This window comes from Schistocerca gregaria, chromosome 2, assembly GCF_023897955.1.
Source record: "Schistocerca gregaria isolate iqSchGreg1 chromosome 2, iqSchGreg1.2, whole genome shotgun sequence".
NCBI classification, from domain to species: domain Eukaryota; kingdom Metazoa; phylum Arthropoda; class Insecta; order Orthoptera; family Acrididae; genus Schistocerca; species Schistocerca gregaria.
In genome coordinates, this window is record NC_064921.1 from 394,502,076 (window position 1) to 394,522,573 (window position 20,498).

The window sequence follows — 20,498 nt, forward strand, 5'->3', positions numbered from 1 at the left end:
CAATTATTTCGAAGCACAGATTACACTGCAACACCCTTTCAGGCTTTTAAGGGTGTTTCTGACCACCCCATACGTCGTAAAGAGTTTCAAAAATGGACACAAACAGTCTTTACCGCAAAACATTTGTTTTGATGGTAACCAGTTTCGGTCGGTTGTTAACCATCCCCAGACCCTCATACCTCGATGATAGGCGATGGTGGTGAATGGAGAGGGTGTTGTGATGTTGGTTTTCGTGGAATTACTACACCCGCTCCATTACTGCCTATAATCGTGGCATGAGGATCTGAAGATGGTCAAAAACCTACCGAAACCGGTTAACATGAAAATAAATATTTTTGCGGTCGAGACTGTTTGTGTGCGTTTTCGAAGTACCTTTAGCAAGACCGCTCTTCTCCACGAGAAATGTTCGCAAAAATTACATAAATGATTACTCTTCTCTGAGTACTTTCCAAGACATGTTAGATGAGTTTATGTGCAGCTACACATAAAGATAACGTGAGGAAACTCACGCATATATGGTAGGTAGCAACAATATTATTCTAAGTAACAATTCTCTGATGTGCTTACATCATTCACACCATGTATACCGATGATACGGCAATAGAGAAATGTGTTTACTTGTTAGTTTATTAAAAACGTTGATCAGTTCCAGCTTTAAAACCAGTATCAGATCTAAAAATTACAGCAGTGACATATTGGCATGTACGTAGTGTCTTTGGAATTTGCCTTTCGTAGATGTTCAAAAAATGGTTCAAATGGCTCTGAGCACTATGCGACATAACTTCTGAGGTCATCAGTCGCCTAGAACGTAGAACTAATTAAACCTAACTAACCTAAGGACATCAAACACATCCATGCCCGAGGCAGGGTTCGAACCTGCGACCTTGCGGTCGCTCGGCTCCAGACTGTAGCGCCTAGAACCGCACGGCCACTCCGGCCGGCTCGTAGATGTTATTCGCTTCCGAATAACTTTTATGAAATTAAAATTCAGTCTATATTTTTCAAGGAACATAATATTTGGATGTAAATTCAACTGCGTAACACGTTGCGACCGAGATGATGGCGCAGTGGCTAACATACTGGACTTACATTCGCGAGAACGACGGTTCATACCCCCGTCCGGCCATTAGGATTTAGGTTTTCCGTGATTTCTCTGAAAACGCTCTAAGCAAATGCCGATTTCCTTCCCCATCCTTCAGTAATCCCAGCTTCTGCTCCGTCACTAACGACCTTACTGTAGACGGAACGTTAAACGCTAATCTCCTTCCTCACTCCTGAGTAAGACCCTTGTGTGAGGCTGCTTTCTGTATCCACCGCTATAGCAATGTAGAGTACAGTGCCCCAAGCAGCGAGGTCTTCGGAGGTTGCCCTTGCGGCAGTGGTGGGCGTTGGAGCCCTCCGTGTGTGCCGGAAGCCCTTCGGCTGGTCGCCAGGGATTAACACACTGTCGCCTGGAAGCAGGATGCTGTGCATTAGCGACAATTGGACCTATTAAAGAAGACAAATCCTGGTATTTACTCTGGAAGCGGCCGTGTGTCATCTTGTCAGGCACGTCACACACCCCGGTACTTGACCGTGGGGTTCAAGGTCCCACGGCCAGCCGGTCAGTAAGCAGATAGATTAAACATTCGCGGCAGAGCTCCGAGGTTACTGAATTGCAAAACACGCCTTATTCCCCAGCGTCTCGAGATAGATGAAGTCAAAGTGTGTGTATGCCTTATGCATACTAAAGAGTGTAATTTTTTACTCCGGAAATTTCAATTCTTTGCACCCATGGACAAATGAAATAGAGCCCTCTATTTAGAATAGTGTAGAACCAACTTTCGCTAGCAGACTTTACGAGGCAAAGAACACTTTGAGGAACCATGCGCTCTCAGCTGCGGAAAGTGGTCTGAAAGGGTACTAATAAGTATGCATCATTTAGTTTGATGAAGTTCTAGGTAACTTAATAAGGTTGTGGACACGTGAGGTAGCAGCACCGTCATGTCCGTGTAGTGTTTCCCAAGCCATTCAGGATCGGTGTGTTTTTCTTAAGATACAGTTAGTCTGCCGGCTGCAGTAGATGAACAGAAGGCTTACCACGATAGAGAGAAACTGTTTTGTTAGCCAGCTAGAGCCGATGATGTATCAATGGCCCATTTGATACTAGGTAAACATAACGCACATCCACCACTTGCCTGAACGGTTATGGCGGAATGTAACGCCTCCAGTGGCTTCCGACATACTGATACTATACTGTCTGTGTCTATCAATGTGTAGCATGACCGACCACTCTAGGCGGCAGTTTCCCGTGCTTTGGTTCAAATGGCTCTGAGCACTATGGGACTTAGAACTACTTAAACTTAACTAAGGACATCAAACACATCCAAGCCCGAGGCAGGATTCGAACCTGCGACCGTAGCGGTCGCGCGGTTCCAGACTGAAGCGCCTAGAACCGCTCGGCCACACCGGCCGGCTTCCCGTACTTTATGTAGGTGTTTCTACTCCCGTAATACTCAATCTCTGTGCCCTGAGATGTGCAGCGAGCAGAGGTGGCTTATGTATCCCTTTAAACTACTCTTCGGTACAGTTCTCACTGGCTGCATTCTACATTTATGTTTCACAAGTTATCTGGTGGCGTGTGGTCTACGGTTCTTTGTATACCGTGTCACATTCCCCTTTTCCTGTTCCGGTCGCGAATGGTCCCTGGGAAGGACTATTGTTGAGAAGCCTCCGTGAAGGCTAGAATATCTCCGATCATACTTTCATGGTCTTTTCTTGAGACGTAAGTGGGACGAAGCAATGCATTGGTTTACTCTTCTAAGAAAGGTCGCTCTGGTGAATTTAACTGGAAATCACAGCGCGAAGCAGAACGCCTCCTGTAGCGCCTTCAACTAGAGTTGGCTCAGCACCGCCGTGCTAGTTTTGCGCTCATTCAATGATGCTTTAACGAAACCTGCACCTCTCCTTTGGATCTTCTCTATTTACTCTGTCGATCGGATTTGGTACACATCGCAGACTAAGAGCAATATTTTTGTCTTGGTGTAACTAGGGTAAATAAAGCTATTTTCTTGGTGGTTGGAGCACCGTTGATGAGGATTTTTTCAATGTGACTGCTTCCAGCGAGAGTTCAGCATCTCGTAATCGTATAATAATGGGTCTTTCTGCTAATTTGAGCGCAATATGTAGCATTTATTTAGGTTGGAGGTTAAATCGTTAATTCTCTCCCAGTCTTCGTGCACTTCGCTACATTTTTCTAGCTCTGTGACGGACGCCCTGTACAATAAACACGATATGCTCTAAGAAAAAAAACAACCATGCCCCACGATGGAGAATGGGAGGGAAATTGGTAGATGTGATTTACATGTGTGGACAATCAAATTGGATGACAATGAGAAGGAGTCCTGCTGTGAAATGAAATACACTACTGGCCATTAAAATTGCTACACCAAGAAGAAATGCAGATGATAAAGTTGGTTGGTTGGTTGGTTGGTTTGGGGAAGGAGACCAGACAGCGTGGTCATCGGTCTCATCGGATTAGGGAAGGAAGTCGGCCGTGCCCTTTCAGAGGAACCATCCCGGCATTTGCCTAGAGTGATTTAGGGAAATCACGGAAAACCTAAATCAGGATGGCCGGACGCGGGATTGAACCGTCGTCCTTCTGAATGCGAGTCCAGTGTGTAACCACTGGGCCACCTCGCTCGGTGCAGATGATAAACGGGTATACATTGGACAAATATATTATAGTAGAACTGACACGTGAATACATTTTCACGCAATTTGGGTGCATAGATCCTGAGAAACCAATACCCATAACAACCATCTCTGGCCGTAATAACGGCCTTGATTCGCCGGGACATTGAGTCAAAAAGAGCTTGCATGGCGTGTACAGGTACAGGTGCCCATGCAGCTTCACACAATACCACAGTTCATCAAGAGTAGTGACTGGCGTATTGTGACCAGCCAGTTGCTCGGGGCTACCATTGACCAGACGTTTTCAATTGGTGAGAGATCTGGAGAATGTGCTGGCCAGGGCAGCAGTCGAATATTTTCTGTATCCAGAAAGGCCCGTACAGGACCTGCAAAATTCGGTCGTGTGTTCTCCTGCTGAAATGTAGCGTTTCGCAGGGATCGAATGAAGGGTCGTAACACATCTGAAATGTAACGTCCACTGTTCAAAGTGCCGTCAGTGCGAACAAGAGGTGACCGAGACGTGAAACCAATGGCACCATGTACCGTCACGCCGGGTGATGCGCCACTATGGCGATGACGAATACACGCTTCCAATGTGCGTTCACCGCGATGTCGCCAAACACGGATGCGACCATCATGATGTTGTAAACAGAACCCGGATTCATCCGACAAAAAAAATGATGTTTTGCCATTCGTGCACCCAGGTTCGTCGTTGAGTACACCATCGCAGGCGTTCCTGTCTGTGATGCATCGTCAAGGGTAACCGCAGCCATGGTCTCCGAGCTGATAGTCCATGCTGCTGCAAACGTCGTCGAACTGTTCGTGCAGATGGTTGTTGTCTTGCAAACGTCCCCATCACTTGACTCTGGGATCGAGACGTGGCTGCACGATCCGTTACAGCCATGCGGATAAGATGCCTGTCATCTCGACTGCTAGTGATACGAGGCTGTTGGGATCCAGTACGGCGTTCCATATTACCCTCCTGAACCCACCGTTTCCATATTCTGCTAACAGTCATTGGATCTCGACCAACACGAGCAGCAATCGCGATAGGCTACAATCCGACCTTTATCAAAGTCAGAAACGTGATGGTTCGCATTTCTCCTACTTACACGAGGCATCACAACAACGTTTCACCAAGCAACGCCGGTCAACTGCTGTTTGTGGATGAGAAATCGGTTGGAAACTTTCCTCATGTCAGCGCGTAGTAGGTGTCGCCACCGGCGCCCACCTTGTGTGAATGCTCTGGAAAGCTAATGATTTGCACATCACAGCACTTCCTTCCTGTCGGTTAAATTTCGCGTCTGTAGCACGTCATCTTCGTGGTGCAGCAGTATCCAGATCAGCACTCCTGTCGCTGTATGGTGGGCGACAATCAGGTGGTGTTTCAGCGCGGCCCAGGGAGTCTTTGGTCTGGAATCTCATTGACCGAGGTACAATTGTCTTCATTGGTGAGTCCTGCATCGAACGGAGCCCCCATGACCACCAAAGACGTGCCAGGAGATGCCCCGAACACCAGTGGGATAGCAACCTGACTGTCGCCCGTCATATAGCCCAACAACCAGTTTTGCAGGAGTGGTGGTCTGGGGTGGCATTTCGTCCCATAGCAGGACCCAATTACTTGTCATCCACGGCACCCTTACTGCACAGCGGCACCTCGACGTCATTCTGCGCCCCGTTGCCCTTCATCGCAAGCCGTCCCGGGCTTACATTTCAGCAAGATAATGCCCGCCCGTACACGGCGAGAGTTTCTACTGCTTGTCTTCGTGCTTGCCAAACTCCGCCTTAGCAAGCAAGGTCTCCGGATCCCTCCCAAATCTAAAACACTTGGAACATTATTAGCTGGGTCTTTCAACAATCTCGGGATTCTGACGATCTAACGCGCCAGTTGGACAGAATTTGTCACGATGTCCCTCAGGAGGACATCCAACAGCTGTGTCAACCTATGTAAAGCCGAATAACTGCTTGCATAAGGGCCAAAGATGGTTCAACGCAATACTGACTTGCACAGTTTGCGAAGGTCTTTCTCCTGAATAAATCATCCAATTTTTGTGACATTGCGAACATTTATTTGTCTGTACATGTGCATCACATCTGCTGATTTCTTTCGTAGTGCCTCGTTTCTTTGCCTTAGAATGTATATAGGCCGCACTTCGAAGTCTTTCTGACAAACGTCTAGTGGTTATGACGATATTATGAGGAACAATTTTTGTTGGAGATAAAATGTTCGCTGACCACTCCCGCCGGCGCTAGTCTCGTTTTATAAAATTCGCCGGTCGTGGGACGACTAGACTTCACCACACTAGCACAGTCTACTAACCAGGTGTGCTGCATCTGCAGATACTACCTGCCCAGTAAACTGATATATTTTCAGCAAGGAAACCTTAAGACTGAGAGTTTCTGAGCGGAGAAAGATAGTTTAGAAAGTCAGTGTAGCTCCTTTCACGCAGAGGTGGTGAATGGATTATAGGCAACACGCACTGCATGCGAATGCCACAGAGTGCCTCTTCCCTGCCGCCCCTCAGGGGAATTATCAGTTACATAAACGCCTAGCGTTGTTCGGAAGCTTCAGCACACATTATGCCTCTAACAAAGCTGTTCCTAACGACGTGACCTATCTACCCTAGATGCTTGTCACACAATGTTTGTACACAACAGGCGCTCCGAAAGTAAGTTTTGACATTGCTCTTCAAGGAGAAACTTTATTGTGAAAAATAAATACACTATGTCATCATGTACTAAACACCTTGCACTATTTTTCTACATAGACGATACTCACATTGAGACATCTGATGCACCATGAAATTTGTGTGAAGAAACCACTATGGTAAAACTCGGTCCTCTCCTGCGAAACAAGGAATTATTCGCTGTCTGCTTCAACTTTGCGTTGGTTTGGAAGTGGTGTCCCCAGAGTGCGGCTTTTGGGGTACACTGGCATACCTGTGTTTCATCGTCTGTGATGATTCTGAACAGGAATTCATATATCTTTCGTGCTTATCGCATCAAGTGATCGGGGCTGATCCTCATTTTTGCACTTTCGTGATCCCGAGTCAGGTCTTTCGGCACCCATCTTGCAGCCACTTTTCGGTAACCCAACATGAGCATGTGATGGGCTTGAGCACGGCCAGTACGCAGTATGGACGCCACGTCTGACACGTTAATGCACCTGTCCGCCAACACCGTGTCCTGTGCACTAAAAATTTTGTTTTCATTCGTGGATGAGGAGGGATGCCCACTTCGACCTACATCCCCCACACTGAGCCCTTCTTCTCTTGACATGCTGCACCAAGGATCAGTCATTTGATGAGACATGTCCTCTTCGCCATGCATGGTCTATCGGCGTAATGGATGGTGGACGCACCAGTCCCACGTGCCCATTCATACCGGGTAAGAGCACGCTCTTCCGTTGGCGATCGCGCTGTCTGTTCACGTCCATCTGTCCATCTGCAAGCGTGATTTGTACTCGGGCACGCTGGTCTGCTGCTACTCTTCCTTCTTAGGCACTCTGGGAATGCATCAGTCCTTCTCCAGACTTCCTTCTGGATCTCGTGGTGTCCGCTGTTGAGTATGTATACACATATGAAAGGTAATTGTTCTATAACAATCCCTCGGGGTACGCCCGAAGCTACTTTTACGGAACACAATTCAACTTGGGCGCTATTATCCACTTTCTGGGCCTCGTGGCTGAATTCTGCAACGGCGACGGGGCATTCTAGTGGCAGCTAACTGCTTCGCTGCCTGTTACGAACTTCTTAGCTCCTCACTGCTGCCAGCTATATTGTTTCTCCGTATTTCGATTTTGCTTCGCGGCCGGTTGGCGTGGAGGAAAGAGACTGGAGGAGAAGGGTTATAGAATTTAGACGCGAGTGGCATTTTCAGCATCGTATCTATAATAAAAAATTAATGACACTAGCAAACATTAGTCTTAAATAGTAATGTCTTGTAAATGAAGATCACATTAGAATGTGTTAATGTTTTTTGTACGGTGCCACACTAAGGAAACGCGCAGTGCGAGGGTAGAATTTTGAGGAGTCTCTCATGTAAGTGAAACTGTTCACCAAAAACAAGAATATATTTGTGGTGACAGTCGTTTCGAAGGGGCAATAATTTTACAGTCACAGAGTCTCTAGTGGAATTTACTGTCTTAGCGTATTTTGCATATACAATGGAGACTTTCATGGTCATCGTTTGTGTCCATGGTGATATACACTCAGCAGACAAAAGTAATGGGACACCTTCTAAAATCGTATCGGACCTCCTTTTGCCCGGAATAACGCAGCAGCTCGACGTGACATGGACTCAATAAGTGGTTGGAAGTCCACTGCAGAATCTTGAGCCATGCTGCCCTTATAGCCGCCCATAATTGCGAAAGTGTTGCCGGAGCAGGATTTTGTGCACGAACTGACCTCTCAATTGTCTCCCATAGATGTTCGATGCGGTTCATGGTTTACGATGAGGATGGCCAAATCATTCTCTCGAACTGTCCAGAATCTTCTTCAAACCAGTCGTGAAAAATCTGGGCCCAGTGACATGGCGCACTGTCATCCATAAAAAAATCCTTCGTTGTTTGGGAACGCTACGAACATGAATGGCTGCGAATAGTTTTCGAGTAGCTTAACATCCATAGAAACCAGTCCATTCCATGCAATCACAGCCCATAGCATTATACAGCAGCCACCAGCTTGCAAAGTGCCTTCTTGATGGTTCAGATGGATCTGAGCACTATGGGACTTAACTTCTGAGGTCATCCGGCCCCTACAACTTAGAACTACTTAAACCTAACTAAGGACATCACACATATCCATGCCCGAGGCAGGATTCGAACCTGCGACCGTAGCGGTCGCGTGGTTCCAGACTGTAGCGTCTAGAACCGCTCGGCCACCCCCGCCGGCACCTTGATAAATTGGGACCATGGATTCGAGGCGTCTGCACCACACTCGAACCCTACCATCAGCTCTTGTCATCAGAAATCACTACTCATCTGAAAGGCCACGGGTATACAGTTGTCTAGGGTCCAACTGATATGGTCGTGAGCTCAAGAGAGGCGCTGCAAGTGATGTCAGGCTACTAGCAAAGGCACTTGTGTAGGTCGACTGCTGCTATTGCCAATTAACGCCAAATTTCGCCATACTGTCCTAGCGGATACATTCATCTACGCCTCACATTGAATTCTACTGTTATTTCATGTAGTGTTGCTTGTCTATTAGGACGGACAACTCTACACAAACATCGCTGCTCTCGATCGTTAAGTTAAAGATGTTGGGCACTGCGTTGTCCGTGGTGAGAGGTAAAGCCTGAAATTTGGTATTCTCGCACATTATTGACACTGTGGATCTCGGAATATTCATTTCCCCGACGATTTCCGAAATGGGATATCCCACCTTCTAGGTCCATCTACCATTCTGCTTTCAAAGTATGCTAATTCCCGTGTGGGGCCATAATCAGGTCGGAAACCTTTTCACATAAATCATCTGAGCCCTAGTGACAGTTCCGCCAATGCACAGCCGTTTTATACCTTGTGTCCGCGATACTACCGCCATATGTATATCTGCATACCGCTATCCTATGACCATTGTCAACTCAGTGTATGTTTTCTGGTATTTAAGCCGTGATCTTAAAGAACACCTTTCTTACAACTGTTGCTTTTATTGCTGTGGGAGAATTAATCACCTGCTGGTCTTCTTTGTTCGCTGCTATAAAAAAAAGTAAGTAGTTCGAAGATTTTGCTCATACAGAGCAGAGACATATTCGAAACCTACGTTTCGGTTCTCTGTACCAGACATATGGAAATTCTCTTTCACGCAGTAAGCAGCAGAGCGAACGTTAATCGTTCTAGCTTCTGGTGATGTCATCCAACGCAGCGTACGAAACGAACATGACGTTCAAGATTAGGTACTGCCTATTCAGATTACTAGCGATGTGCGAGTGCGATTTGGAACTGTGTGCAGCAGTCGTCTGCGTTTCTCTCAGTTGCTATAAACATTTTTTTGCAGACAACTGCTATTTGTGGAGGAATTGCGTGTCTGCTCCGGTGATCTAGTTACGAACCCCGACGGCGGCCGCAGTAAACTTTAACGGGTCGTTGCCAGGACACCAGTAACTGCCCTTTCGAGCTGAGCACGCACTTGACGTAAGAATAAATCAACCGCGGGGGCAGGTCAGTAGGCGAAAACCTCAGGGGAGGTTTGAGGAGTCCTTGTAAACGTGATTCATTCGGTGACCACGCCTTTTCTCTCTTATTTCGAAAAACATTCCCCTCATGCGACAATGATGCACACAAATAAACGATCTCATGCAAAACAATGAAAAACAGGTAAAATGTGCAGGGAGTCTCAGTTCAGTAGTTCAAAAACACAGATGTTTTAAAAACAATGGTTATATTGATTTATTTGTTCGTTGTCAAGTTCCACTATGCCTCAGGGGAGTATATTCTACCATTATCTGCAGTTGAATTAATTGAACGCAGAATACAGGACTTTATTCAGGTTTAACTACGTTCACACATTTTACTACCACCTAAGATTATGCAAAATCTTTAATTCACCTTATCCGTTATTATTTATTAATGAATAATCCTACAGGAATATTCTTTGTCTTTAATGACTGAATCTCTGTACCCGTAAATTAGATTGTCACCCCCTGCTTTTCTTCCAGTTGGTATCCAGTCCATTAAGCATTTTGAAAACTTTTCTTCATTTATCCTTTTGTCCTGTCCATACCAGTGATGCTTCTAATGGATAAAATGAATAATTGAATTCTGAGCATTCATTCTGTCTTTTAGAGGTTAGGTTCTCGTTTCTCGTTTACTAGGTGTCGTTGCCTAGTATCTCCAGGACACCATCTTCGCCGCTAGTAATTTTGAATTTAGTTTTCATTTGATTATCAAAACTTCTGAACAATCAACTTTTCCAAATGAATTCTTGTTTTCCATTATTTATTATTTTCGGCCTTAGATATTTATATTGCAATATTGTTGGTAAGTAATAACTATGGCATCTCTCGTTTTACTTCTACGAATGAGGGTTTTCTTCTGTTAAGAACAAAATATTTATGTTCGTTCCCTCTGCGTCACTGATCACTGGCTACTAACAGTCAAATAATTCTTTTTTTGTTTGCTTTTTGTGTATTATTTAATTGTTATTTCCTGAAACATTGGAGTCATGTTTGGAGAGAGCGTTAGAGGACAGGTAAGTTCAGCAATGTTTCGTTTTGCAGAGACAAATAAGCTACAAAACTGGGACGTTGACTAAGGGTACGTTACAGCTCCGGATTTAAATTGGAACAGCTCTTCCGCTCTAAACAGCGACACCGGTCCCTGTCAAACTGTGCTCCTTGTCAACGAGCTTCTGTTTTTATACTCTTTTTTTTCTCATTTCGCCTCGTGAACACTTTATTATAGCCAGCCTACCTACATCCCACACCCACAGGTTCAAACTAAATACATATAATGTTGACCAGCCGGCGTATGCTTATTATGACGTGCCTGTTGTGTGCAGGGTTCAGCAGTCGCTTCTGGCGAGGACGGACAGAGGTCTAGCTGAGGAGGCGGCCAGCTAGCTGCCAGCTGCCAGCTGCTACGCACGGCGTCTCAGCTGCACGCCTCTGCGACGCGACTGGAAGGCCACCGGCTTCTGCTGTCTACTCGGTGAGCAAGTGCATTATATTGCAAACGATAAATATGTAGCTTTATGTCGACGCTGGCTTGAAGTGCGTTAAAACTTATGACACAAGTATTCCGCTTGATAGAGGAAAAAAATGACAAATACGGAATGTAATTCTAGTTGCAGTACCCAGGTTAATTACTTTTATAAAAATGGAACGGGTTCCTTAGAAATAACCACTTAAATAAAGTGGTATTTCTTAAACGTCAGAGAGTCTCTCGCCTCGAAGTCTATCAACAGAAGTAAATTAAAATGTCTCATGTGAAACAATGAAATTTCTTACGGATAAAGAACGCAGCAAAGACTTTAAAGGAAATAGTGTGATGTTAGTGAAAGGTCTTTTTTTATTGTTCGACTTTTTCAGGTGGAAAACGTTTCGCAAACGCGTATGATGCTGCGTACATAGAGGGTGTTTTCCCTAGGAGTGGTTCTCTGGTGTTTCAGCAGATATTTGCAGTTACAGTTTTGCTGTGTCACCCCAAAGAAATGTTGCTCGTCGCGTCTTCCATGCAACGCCCAGTGTCGACGGAAAGCGTCGGTTAGTTTCTCATTAGGAAGAAAATGATTTTTAATAGAGGGTTTCACCTACCTGTTCCATAGAGCAGCGACTGAGCAGCGCTTCTGCATGGCACCAGAGCACTGTTCAGTCGCTGCTGGAGTACTGGTTATTCTCCGTGTTTTCATGTCGCCGTTAACAATTACTGATAAAACGAATTTCAGACTAATTTGGGGCCGCTCTGTCAAATATAAGGATATAGAGGCTTATCTCACTAGGGTTAAGATAGATACTGACTACAGGAAAATTAAAGAAACCTTTGGAGAAAAGAGAACCACTTGTATGAACATCAAGAGCTCAGATGGCAACCCAGTTCTAAGCAAAGAAGGGAAAGCAGAAAGGTGGAAGGAGTATATACAGGGGCGATGTTCTTGAGGACAATATTATGGAATTGGAAGAGGTGGTAGATGAAGATGAAATGGGAGATATGCTACTGCGTGAAGAGTTTGACAGAGCACTGAAAGACCTAAGTCGAAACAAAGCCCCAGGAGTAGACAACTTTCCATTAGAACTATGACAGCCTTGGGAGAGCCTGTCCTGACAAAACTCTACCATCTGGTGAGCAAGATGTATGAGACAGGCGAAATTCCCTCAGACTTCAAGAAGAATGTAATAATTCCAATCTCAAAGAAATCAGGTGTTGACAGATGTGGAAAGTACCGAACTATCAGTTTAATAAGACACAGCTGCAAAATACTAACGCGAATTCTTTACAGACGAGTGGAAAAACTGGTAGAAACGGACCTCGGGGAAGATCAATTTGGATTCCGTAGAAATATTGGAACACGTGAGGCAATACTGACCTTACGACTTATCTTAGAAGAAAGATTAAGGAAAGGCAAACATAAGTTTCTAGCATTTGTAGACTTAGAGAAAGCTTTTGACAATGTTGACTGAAATACTCTCTTTCAAATTCTAAAGGTGGCAGGGGTAAAATACAGGGAGCGAAAGGCTACTTACAATTTGTACAGAAACCAGATGGCAGTTATAAGAGTCGAGGGGCATGAAAGGGAAGCAGTGGTTGGGAAGGGAATGAGACAGGTTTGTAGCCTCTCTCCGATGCTATTCAATCTGTATATTGAGCAAGCAGTAAAGGAAACAAAAGAAAAATTTGGAGTAGGTATTAAAATTCATGGAGACGAAGTAAAAACTTTGAGGTTCGCCGATGACATTGTAATTCTGTCAGAGACGGCAAAGGACTTGGAAGAGCAGTTGAACGGAATGAACAGTGTCTAGGAAGCAGGAAATAAGATGAACATCAACGAAAGCAAAACGAGGATAATGGAATGTAGTCGAATTAATTCCAATGATGCTGAGGGAATTAGATTAGGAAATGAGACACTTAAAGTAGTAAAGGAGTTTTGCTATTTGGAGAGCAAAATAACTGATGATGGTCGAAGTAGAGAGCATATAAAATGTAGACTGGCAATGGCAAGGAAAGCGTTTCTGAAGAAGAGAAATTTGTTAACATCGAGTATAGAGTTAAGTGTCAGGAAGTCGTTTCTGAAAGTATTTGTATGGCGTGTAGCCATGTATGGAAGTGGAACATGGACGATAAGTAGTTTGAACAAGAAGAGAATAGGAGGTTTCGAAATGTGGTGCTACAGAAGAATGCTGAAGATTAGATGGGTAGATCACATAACTAATGAGGAGGTACTGAATAGGGTTGAGGAGAAGAGGAGTTTGTGGCAAAACTTGACTAGAAGAAGGGATCAGTTGTTAGGGCATGTTCTGAGGCATCAAGGTATCGCCAATTTAGTATTGGAGGGCAGCGTGGAGGTAAAAAATGGTAGAGGGAGACAGAGAGATGAATACACTAAGCAGATTCAGAAGCATGTAGGCAGCAGTAGGTACTGGGAGATGAAGAAGCTTGCACAGGATAGAGTAGTATGGAGAGCTGCATCAAACCAGTTTCAGGACTGAAGACCACAACAACAACAACAACTGTCAAATAGGCGCACAAAATCCGCTTTAAAAATCATTTTGTTCGTCGACAATGGCCGTCGCATGAAAGTCGTAATGAGCAGTATTTCTTTGGAGTGACTCTAGTTATAGATCGCGAAAAGGAAACAGAACACATCTTCCGACACTCAAAAAAAAAAAAAAAAAAAAAAAAAAAAAAAAAAAGGGCTGACCAGTATTAGGAGGGACACCTCGCATTATATGTATACATATTGGTTTCGAATGTCTTCTATCCTCTGTTTTCCGGGGATCCTCAGCAACATTCGAAGCTTTCGATATCGCTGTTATGTGAAACAACGGAATTATATACATAATTTTATTGTACTTATGTATCTCACTGAACTCCTCGTAAACGGCTGGACCGATTTGAATGAATTTGTTTGTATGCGTTTGGGTGGCACGCTGGATGGTAGATTCAGAAATGATCCCGCCAGATGGCGCTGCAGTCGGTATCTAGGTTATTTATCTATACTGCAACGAAACGGCTGGATTGATTTGAATGAATTTTTGTGAATGCATTCAAGTGGGGGCCTGGGTGATATAGATTCACAAATCAGCCTGGCAGATGGCGCTGCAGTCGGTATCTCGGTTATTTATCCATACTGCAACTAAACGGCTGGATCGACTTGAATGAATTTTTGTGTACGCATTCAAGTGGGGGCCTGGAAAATTTACATTCTTAAATCAGCACGGTAGGTGGCGCTGCATTTTTGTGTGCAGTATTGAGCGTATTATATTCAGATATAAATTACGTGCATAGGATTTCGTTTATTTTTCGACATTTTAATTTGAGTGTATTATATTATGTGTGTTTCGTTATTTTGAAGTTTTCATTTTTTTTACGGCGTCTTTTGATATTTCAGGTGTCGCATTTCAGTGGACATTAAGTGTATTATATCCACATATAAGTTATGTACATAAAACAATGCCATGTCTTCGTGGACGAGGAGGAATTATTAGTCGACGGACTCGGAATTCACAATTAGTCCAGAGCCGTCGGTTAAAGAGATCCGCAGAAGATCAATTGATAGACAATGAAAATTTAAGAAATCAGGCTGCAATCAGATTTGCTAATGAAAGTCAAGAGCAACGCAACGAACGCCTTCGAGCTAAGGCATTGATACAAAGACAGGTCCGTAAACGAGTCACCGACACATTCAGAACATGTGAACAACAACGTTTGCAAGTGTATCGCGCACTGACACGTGCATCACTTCTTCGCCTTGCGTTTAAATATGAGTCGGACATCGACTATTCGTCTCATTCGGAAATTGTAATCGGTGCTATGAACAAACATTGCCAACACTGTCATGCACTCAAATGCAAAGGTGTATCGGCCGGTTTCTGCTGCGCGTCTGGAACAGTTGTGTTGCCACCATTGAGTTCGCCGCCGGAACCATTCAATTCATGCTTTCAAGTGACATCATTTGGAGCAACAAAAATCGTTCAGAATGAGGGTGGTCGCAATTTTCACTCAACTTTTAAGATTCAGGGCCACGTGTATCATCAAATTGGTTCTTCAATGCCGATGCCTGATACCGATTCAAAATTTCTGCAAATCTACTTCACGGGTGATGAAGAGCAGCAAATGAACGCACGCTGCCAATACAACCATATCGAGCAGATGGAGGAGCGAGAAATTGTGGGTATTTTAGAACCGTTTTTGCAGAATCACAATCAGTTGGTCCAGTTGTTCAATACCGTTTGAAACAGATCGCAAAACGACAACTATACAGCACAAAAAGTACCATCTGGGCAGCACGCGGGCCGATATAATGCACCGACCGTTAATGAAGTTGCAGTTGCTATGGTTGGCGACGCATTTAAACGTCGAGATAAACGAATCCAATGCATTTGACTGAAGACAGTCATCGCTCTTATATATATATATATATATATATATATATATATATATATATATATATATATATATATATACTCCTGGAAATTGAAATAAGAACACCGTGAATTCATTGTCCCAGGAAGGGGAAACTTTATTGACACATTCCTGGGGTCAGATATATCACATGATCACACTGACAGAACCACAGGCACATAGACACAGGCAACAGAGCATGCACAATGTCGGCACTAGTACAGTGTATATCCACCTTTCGCAGCAATGCAGGCTGCTATTCTCCCATGGAGACGATAGTAGAGATGCTGGATGTAGTCCTGTGGAACGGCTTGACATGCCATTTCCACCTGGCGCCTCAGTTGGACCAGCGTTCGTGCTGGACTTGCAGACCGCGTGAGACGACGCTTCATCCAGTCCCAAACATGCTCAATGGGGGACAGATCCGGAGATCTTGCTGGCCAGGGTAGTTGACTTACAACTTCTAGAGCACGTTGGGTGGCACGGGATACTTGCGGACGTGCTTTGTCCTGTTGGAACAGCAAGTTCCCTTGCCGGGCTAGGAATGGTAGAACGATGGGTTCGATGACGGTTTGGATGTACCGTGCACTATTCAGTGTCCCCTCGACGATCACCAGAGGTGTACGGCCAGTGTAGGAGATCGCTCCCCACACCATGATGCCGGGTGTTGGCCCTGTGTGCCTCGGTCGTATGCAGTCCTGATTGTGGCGCTCACCTGCACGGCGCCAAACACGCATACGACCATCATTGGCACCAAGGCAGAAGCGACTCTCATCGCTGAAGACGACACGTCTCCATTCGTCCCTCCATTCACGCCTGTCGCGACACCACTGGAGGCGGGATGCACGATGTTGGGGCGTGAGCGGAAGACGGCCTAACGGTGTGCGGGACCGTAGCCCAGCTTCATGGAGACGGTTGCGAATGGTCCTCGCCGATACCCCAGGAGCAACAGTGTCCCTAATTTGCTGGGAAGTGGCGGTGCGGTCCCCTACGGCACTGCGTAGGATCCTACGGTCTTGGCGTGCATCCGTGCGTCGCTGCGGTCAGGTCCCAGGTCGACGGGCACGTGCACCTTCCGCCGACCACTGGCGACAACATCGATGTACTGTGGAGACCTCACGCCCCACGTGTTGAGCAATTCGGCGGTACGTCCACCCGGCCTCCCGCATGCCCACTATACGCCCTCGCTCAAAGTCCGTCAACTGCACATACGGTTCACGTCCACACTGTCGCGGCATGCTACCAGTGTTAAAGACTGCGATGGAGCTCCGTATGCCACGGCAAACTGGCTGACACTGACGGCGGCGGTGCACAAATGCTGCGCAGCTAGCGCCATTCGACGGCCAACACCGCGGTTCCTGGTGTGTCCGCTGTGCCGTGCGTGTGATCATTGCTTGTACAGCCCTCTCGCAGTGTCCGGAGCAAGTATGGTGGGTCTGACACACCGGTGTCAATGTGTTCTTTTTTCCATTTCCAGGATGTTTTATATGGCAGTGACAGTGTGTTGCTAAGGATGCCCGGAAAAACAGAGAATAGGAATCAAACGAAACCATTTCCGAAAACCACATTAACGACTACATGGAGTACCTAAAACATTTGGACGATTGTATCTCTGGTGGTCACAATAGTAGCTCGTAGGCAAGGAAGCAGGAGACAGACTTGGGTAGCTGCGCACACTACAGAATATAAATAGACATTGCTATAATGGAATAATCAAACACATTTACTTATCTTTTGAGAAGCAGTCATGTAGAACATAACTAGCATTTTCAATTTCTGAATGAAAAGTCTTTTGTCAACTCAACAGCAAACTATCGCTGTAGCCATGCTGACATTCGCCCTAGGGGGCTTTGGACGGCCAGCGTACGAGTGGTGCCTTACGGGAGCACCACGAGAATCATAGCATATCGCCACCTGACTGTCTTAGAACCACAGCCTTCTTTCTGTGGTAGCATTTGGAGGGCGTGGTTTATGGAGTCCTATTAGAATCACACGAAGACTTAACAGGCTTAATATAACAGGTGAGGAGATGTTAGCAGTACACCCGACGAGGGCGTCAGCCGATGTTATGCAAGACTCACATGTCCCGCAAGTACTTGCTATACTTAATAAAAAACGGCATACAGCTGAGATTCTACAATATAGTCACACTGAAACACTCATTTTAAACTGAGAGAGAGACATTGAATACAAAAGAGAGAACGATACGTAATTACGAACAATTAGGTCCAAATTACACTGACGATGGAATATACAGACAAACAGTAATTAAAGAGAATGAAAGGTTTACCTACATTTATTCCGAAGTGAAAAACGAAGGCTAAAATGCTACGGGTATACTAAAGGAAAGGAACCAAGAAGATAATAGAATGATGGAGAATTCGTCGAGTCGCAGTACAAGTTAAGATGCAACAGTAAACTGGTTCGTTATGGTAAAAGAAAGATGTGATGAAAACAGCAATAACACAACTTGTTACACCTTACAGAGAAAAAAACTTAGGAAATAAATTCAAGACTGGAAAGAAACACTCATTAAAATTGGAAGAACTCACTCTAACAAGAGGGAAACAACTCATTTTGATGTTACGATAGTAATGCGGCCACAAAGGAAATAAAATCAAGCTCTGGAACTGTCATTTGACGTTCATTGACTGGCCCATTAGAGCCGAAACGTGAATAACAATAACAACAGTTCTGCTTTCTATTCTCTCAGTGGCCTGATGACCTCACATGTTACGTCCCATAGTGCTCAGAGCCATTTTCTCTCAGTGAGATATAAGTAAATGAGCTTAAAAAGTGTTCAAATGTGTGTGAAATCTAATGGGACTTAACTGCGAAGGTCATCAGTCCCTAAACTTACACACTACTTAACCCAAATTATCCTAAGGACAGACACACACACCCATGTCCGAGGGAGGACTCGAACCTCCGCCGGGACCAGCCGTGCAGTCCATGACTGCAGCGCCTAAATGAGCTTAATTCCTGTTTCCTATTTGTTGTTACGCGGAAAGTAATTTATGTTTTCTTTATTTTATGTTTGTATTCACACCTACTTCCCACAGCGGCGCTGGGTAATTTACGTACGTGATCTGCTATTCTCAATTTACTCCATCACACACAGTCTACAACATCTCGAAATTGTCAGTCTGAAACATCGTGTGTACCGATACATCATCTTCAAATAAATCAGATAGAGATTTAATAAATACATCGGGTCTTCAGGTACAACTGTTCATGACGAGGCTGTATAATTCGTTGCACTACAGCTTCGTTACTTGGCATGGCTGAGATAACAAAAACTGTCACCATGTGCTGAAGCAAGGTCTGTCAGGGAAGCGGGACAGGAGGAGGCCGAAAAGGTGTTCATGCATAAGAAACATTAAGGGGCGATGAGAAAGTTTCCTATGATAAGTCGGGAATCGGTGTACGAATCAAGAAAATATAGCCGTGAGCAACCTGAGTTGGCACTGTCCGTTTGGTAAAACACCGAGCGCTGTCTGTAACTGCATCTTGCACACCCTGTGCGACAGGAATCGCCTACTTTTCAAGGTCATATTTTATTTTATTTTATTTTTTATTGTATTTATTTTAGTAATTTTTTCATGAGCGACCGAAGGCGTAATAATCACATGGGGAGAGATCAGGACTATAGGGCGGGTACTCGAGCGTCTTCCACTTGAATTGGCGTATCTTCTGCGTTACGACATTTGCGATACGACATGCGTTATCATTAAACAGCACGGAACTTGGCGTACCGTTTCACAACAGTAGTTTTTAACAGACATGCTATCCCATACATATTCGTTACTCTCCAATGGTCATCTAGCGGTGTTTGTACTTTGGCTGGAAAAAAAAAAACTGCGCTTTGGTCCTGTTACGACGCATTTCATAATAACGTCGCCATACTTAGCGTTTCCACATTTACTGTACTCAGATCGGAAGGAAACGAATGCCACACTAATATCTCGCCTACATGTCGGTGCTTATTTACCCGCATCGGAGTCGCGCTACGTTGCATGTACGCTGTAGCAAAACCCTCAAACGAAAACTTTTTGAACGCTTCTTATACGTACGTGTTATTGACTTGCAAGAATCGCGATCTGGGCCTGGAGGTAGGTGAAGTTACCACACATTGAAGCCCCGACGGCGCAGCCAGAGCTTCCGTCTTTCCGCTATGTCATCGGTACTCGCTGGAGGTATAGTCTTGGTAAATTGTTTGAATGACGCTGCCGCCATTTGACTGAAATAACAACAGTGCAACGGATACCTGTTTATTACTTAGCAGTCTCATGTACCGGCTTTGATATATGGTCCAGAAATGAGAATCTGCAATATATTTAGGCGTTTTAGAGTTGTTCTTCACTTTTAATAATGACAGATCTGGCCTCCATGACAAGATATGCATTTTCGACAAGGATTTGTATTTCTTACCAGTCTGATGCTTTTTGTCATGTACGTAAGTTTTTGTACTTGAAAACGGCATAAGGCTGAAACCTTGATTGTATGACAGTAAAATAAAAATTATTACAGGCAAATGGCGGCAGCGTCATTAAAAAATGATTGCCATAGATGAAGCTTGCACCGCGGTTCTGTTTTGCATTACGTGGTAGAAAACAATGTGCTTTGAAAACTGTGACGGGTCAGACGTGCATAAATACTGTCCGTTTTAGCCATGCAGTCAACTCACCACCTGCAGGTGTACCCGTATTCTGCGCCGGTCTTTACTCTGAAACGTGTCATCTAGTTGCCCCTGCTGACACTGTCTTTTCTG

The 20,498-nt window shown here is 44.9% G+C and overlaps 1 protein-coding gene across 1 annotated transcript in view; it reads left to right on the forward strand.

The window, feature by feature from the left end:
* LOC126322126 (cysteine-rich secretory protein 2-like) overlaps nucleotides 1-20,498 on the forward strand; it is a 247,661-nt gene that overhangs the window by 90,912 nt on the left and 136,251 nt on the right. The window contains exon 2 of the mRNA XM_049994259.1: nucleotides 11,169-11,317. The gene's annotated coding sequence lies outside the window, so the exon portion shown is untranslated. The remainder of the gene's footprint in view (nucleotides 1-11,168; nucleotides 11,318-20,498) is intronic.